Raw genomic sequence first — 5,458 nt, forward strand, 5'->3', positions numbered from 1 at the left:
TAATTGTGTCTTTATGAAGTATAGTAATAAAAAAAAACAAAATAAATCTCGTGTAGAGCCATTTAAATCTCGATAATTATTTCTATTAATATTACCTATAGGTACAAACTTTTAGAACTGTCAATTAATGTCGATTGCGCGGCAAATTTGTATTTTTTTTTCTTTTTGAAAATTTCATCATCTGTTGTTTTACAGTATTTTTTTAACCATAATGATTAAAAGTATTAGAACTTATGAGATTGGTTCAAGTGTACCTTAGTTAACCTTTTGGGCTTGAAAAGTTAAAGTTACTACAATTTCCACTATCTTTAGCGTAAATCTGCGAAAGCGCCAGTAACGACTTTCAATTACGCATTTAGATGTTACTTACAAAATGAAGCAACAGCTGATCCCGACGAGGCAAAAATACCTCAAACTCAAACCTTTATTTATTCAATTAGAACTCTGCAGAAGCACAATTGAACCATCTTAACATAGAATTGCCACCTGTCTCAACTCACACAGTATTAACCCAACCGGACAAGAAGAGACCTTGGTCCTTACTTTTGGGGTCAGAAATAAATTTAAAAGGTCACCCCTTGAATAAGGCAATAAAATATCAAAACAGGTAAACGGTTTTAATTATAATACAGATTTTTAACATCCAACCAAACCGTGCGGTATCTATTAATGTTTAGAGCCAACGCCACCAATCATAATCTAAACATGGCTAGTACTTTCAGTACAATGCATGAATTATTTAGCACAATGATAGATTTGGGAGGTATAGTTCAGTAGAGTTCTAGTTGAGTAGAGTTGTAGCATACTGATAGTTGTGTTGTCTCGTACGTTGTGAAGTTAATGTGTGTTGCGTGAAATAATATTGTGATGGTAATGTAGTTCATCGAAGGATTGTGGTGTTCTATCTGGCATGAGGTCCAGGATAGTAGATGTGTGTTCTGACCGGTCAGGAGGACCGCGGCAGTATGGTAACCCTGTAAGGTCAGTGTGGGCCGAGGCAGGATGGTAGTTATTTTGGTATCCCGAGATGAATTACCGTAGTAATGTAGTGTGAGAAATGGCGTACGGGGACGCATGATTGTCAGTATGGCTGTATAGAAGATACCTAGAGTTTTAATATTCGGTTGGATGAGTAATATTCAGTTCAGATAAGATTTCTCTTTTTTTTTAACTGTTGAGCTATTGAAATACTAAACACCAATAATCACTTTGAAAAGACAGATGTTGTTTATACAATGTTCGGGTAACTTCACTTTGTTAATATACTGAGGATGCCTGTGGGCCAAGTACCACTTGAAGTTGATTAATGTTTGAAACTTGAATTTGAGTTGAGTGATAGCGGTGAATCTTAGTTCGATTGGTCAGAGTGTGCCAGTAGTCATTTCGTAGCCGTAGTCCGTTGAAGTCGGTGTCTGCTATAAGGGGTTATGGCTGCTTATAGTAAACCGTGGATGCGCGGTATTACCGTAGTCCGTTGAAGCCGGCGTCTGCTATTAGGAGTACAGATAGCTGCTTATAGTAAACCGTGGATGCGCGGTGCGCGGGTGACGCTGGCGGAGGTTGGGTCTTGGAGAGACCATTGGAATATGGGAGTCCGTGGGACTCGGCATTCGGAGGAATGCGTGTGGAACAAACATGAGGTTTGTTGTGGGGCTTAGTGAAAAGCCAGAGTTTGCATTCGGAGGAATGCGTGTGTGTTGTTGGGCTTAGTGAAAAGCCAGAGTTGGCATTCGGTGGAATGCGTGTGTGATGATGGGCTTAGTGAAAAGCCACAGGCCTCGGATAAGATTCATGCTCTAGTTTTTTTGTGATACTTTAATAATGATCTTCTGATGACAATAGCAGTGAAAGTGGTGTTTGGTCGCTTATGCGTTACTTTCTTTTAGTAGTAATTTAATTGAAATGATCAGAATTCAATGTTTCATTATTTTAATCAAAATGGTTAATTTCAAAGGGTTGAAGTTGGAAATTATTTTAGGATATTCAAATTAAGAAAAAAAAACCTGTTTTCATATGAACTTAAATTTTGTATTATGAGATTCTTTGCTATAGGACGTTTCTTGTACAAATTTCATGATTCTGTGTTCACAAGAAATATCCTGAAGGTATTGATTCCTCGTGTCCCCTGCGAATGTCGAAAACTGCTATCTTTTGATCGACTGTTATAACTTTTCAAAGCTTAACGGGACGATGGTATGCGATATGAATTTCAAAGGTCTTGATAGATAGACTGATAGACTTACGGACAACTAAGTGATCTTAAGGATTTAGTTTTTTTCAGTTTTGTGGTTTAAAAGCCTAAAAATTAAATATCAGAGTTTAATTGTAAAAATTTATCAGGATTGGCCGAAGAGCATGTACTGTGCGAGATGTTTTCTGTGTTACAGCACCCACAAACACGAGGACGTGTTCAGCGCAGGATGGCCGTGTCGGAGACGGTCAATAGCGCGGATGTAAAACGACTCTAAGCACGAGTTCCGGGAGGTGGCAGCACAGTGAAGTTGGCGGCTTACTTCATGCTTGTACCGGGTCGAGCCCGTGAAGGCTCGCCCTCGGGACGGCACTTCACATTCGAACATCGAAGAGTTCGGATCTTCCACTACTAGGAACTGTTAACCTTTTCTTTGCTAGTGTTTAATTTAAATGTGTAACGTAACGGTTATTAAAAGTGATTGTATTTAAAGTGATTGTATTAAAATGACTGTATTGTAAAACTGACATGATTAAAAAGAGCAACTATAGAGTTTCTTGCCGGTTCTTCTCTGTAGATACTGCTTTCCGAATCGGTGGTAAATAAAGAAATGATTGAGTTTGAGGTGTTTCTTTGCTTGATTACCCAACGCAACGCCCACAGCTTGAAAATAGATTCACAATCTACATCTTGCTCCGACATCAGAATTGGGATCAAATCGAGCAAATGAGAAAACACGTGACGATAACCTCGATACGATATACGATAACCTGATTAAAAGTCAAAGCGCCGCAACCACGTGGCACTTCGATCCAGTTTCAACGGGAACAGCAAGAAGTCGGAAGCGAGCATCATCGTATCATCGAGAGCAGCGCCGTGTCATGTCGTGCACCGTGCCATCGCGTCGAGCATCCGGCTTCGAGCATCATGCGTCGAGCGTCGAGCATCATGCGTCGAGCGTCATGCGTTGCGCCATGTGGTGCATTACGCATCCATACTGAGCGCCGCGGCACCAAGCTGGGCTCCGCGACACCACGCCAGGTGTTGCACATCCACGCCAGGCACCGCAATACCACGCCGGGCGTCGCGCTACCATCACTACCATCAACACGTCGAGCCTGAGATCACCGGAACCAGAGCGACGTGTCGACGTGTCGTGCAACTATCCTTCAATCTCATACAAAACCGGTCAGTAGATAACATTCCACTTTGAGTGTACAGTAAGATAAAGAAAGTAGGTTTTCAAAATGTAGTAACTTCAAGCAACTTATTCGAAAGAAAAAGAAATTTATTGCCAAAAAAATTAGTTACAAAATTTATTTTAAAATTAATTGAGGAAAATGGTCACAGCCTCGGCAAAATGCTGCACAAAAACAGCGCTAATTTACAGGCTGTACCGAATGTAATGATTACAGATTTTGTTAAAAGTTGTAACCTACAAGACCAGTGTATAGTTTAATCTTATTGCATTACATTTAACTCAACTTATTTACGCAGTGATAAATTAACAGTACCTATTTCACTTATTCAGGGACGGGTTTACATTAGTAGGTAATTCACGTAATTTTAAAAAATACTTTGTGGCGTAAGCACTGCCATCAAGATAAATTAAGTAACGAATTGCTTTAATGTTTGTTATTTTGTGAGCTAACACTAACAAAGAAAGCACATTAATTGGTACACTGCATCCAGATCCTTCAATCGAACGTAAACAATAAACATTCACTTGTCCGTGTATCAGAACAAAAACAGTATGCGAATTACTTTCAAATTAGTTTCTTAACTACCCGCGTTAGTTTCTTGACTACCCGCATTAATTTCTTAAACTACCTGCGTTAGTTTTTTAGGCTATAACCCTTGACAAATAGCAATTAATTGCTACACAAAGACAGCCTTATTGCTATTCGATTAAAAACGAAAAGTAATGCCTTAACTAGTGCATTTGAGGTTTAAAGAAAAGCGGTACAGCCTGTAAATTAGCGCTGTTTTTGTGCAGCATTTTGCCGAGGCTGTGACCATTTTCCTCAATTAATTTTAAAATAAATTTTGTAACTAATTTTTTTGGCAATAAATTTCTTTTTCTTTCGAATAAGTTGCTTGAAGTTACTACATTTTGAAAACCTACTTTCTTTATCTTACTGTACACTCAAAGTGGAATGTTATCTACTGACCGGTTTTGTATGAGATTGAAGGATAGTTGCACGACACGTCGACACGTCGCTCTGGTTCCGGTGATCTCAGGCTCGACGTGTTGATGGTAGTGATGGTAGCGCGACGCCCGGCGTGGTATTGCGGTGCCTGGCGTGGATGTGCAACACCTGGCGTGGTGTCGCGGAGCCCAGCTTGGTGCCGCGGCGCTCAGTATGGATGCGTAATGCACCACATGGCGCAACGCATGACGCTCGACGCATGATGCTCGACGCTCGACGCATGATGCTCGAAGCCGGATGCTCGACGCGATGGCACGGTGCACGACATGACACGGCGCTGCTCTCGATGATACGATGATGCTCGCTTCCGACTTCTTGCTGTTCCCGTTGAAACTGGATCGAAGTGCCACGTGGTTGCGGCGCTTTGACTTTTAATCAGGTTATCGTATATCGTATCGAGGTTATCGTCACGTGTTTTCTCATTTGCTCGATTTGATCCCAATTCTGATGTCGGAGCAAGATGTAGATTGTGAATCTATTTTCAAGCTGTGGGCGTTGCGTTGGGTAATCGAGCAAAGAAACACCTCAAACTCAATCATTTCTTTATTTACCACCGATTCGGAAAGCAGTATCTACAGAGAAGAACCGGCAAGAAACTCTATAGTTGCTCTTTTTAATCATGTCAGTTTTACAATACAGTCATTTTAATACAATCACTTTAAATACAATCACTTTTAATAACCGTTACGTTACACATTTAAATTAAACACTAGCAAAGAAAAGGTTAACAGTTCCTAGTAGTGGAAGATCCGAACTCTTCGATGTTCGAATGTGAAGTGCCGTCCCGAGGGCGAGCCTTCACGGGCTCGACCCGGTACAAGCATGAAGTAAGCCGCCAACTTCACTGTGCTGCCACCTCCCGGAACTCGTGCTTAGAGTCGTTTTACATCCGCGCTATTGACCGTCTCCGACACGGCCATCCTGCGCTGAACACGTCCTCGTGTTTGTGGGTGCTGTAACACAGAAAACATCTCGCACAGTACATGCTCTTCGGCCAATCCTGACAAATTTTTACAATTAAACTCGGATATTTAATTTTTAGGCTTTTAAACCACAA

General features: G+C 40.9%; 1 long non-coding RNA gene across 1 annotated transcript; it reads left to right on the top strand.

Annotated features, from left to right (window-relative positions):
- Positions 1 to 1,346: 1,346 nt before the first annotated feature.
- Positions 1,347 to 2,810, top strand: LOC149895234 (uncharacterized). Its single transcript, XR_016458564.1, has 2 exons — positions 1,347 to 1,888; positions 2,216 to 2,810. It is a non-coding gene; the product is annotated as an uncharacterized LOC149895234 (long non-coding RNA).
- Positions 2,811 to 5,458: the final 2,648 nt, after the last annotated feature.

The sequence above is a fragment of the Colias eurytheme genome, chromosome 32, assembly GCF_061535395.1.
Source record: "Colias eurytheme isolate Ceu_HAF_F1 chromosome 32, ilColEury1 Martin Lab GWU primary, whole genome shotgun sequence".
In the NCBI taxonomy this organism is placed as follows: Eukaryota; Metazoa; Arthropoda; class Insecta; order Lepidoptera; family Pieridae; genus Colias; species Colias eurytheme.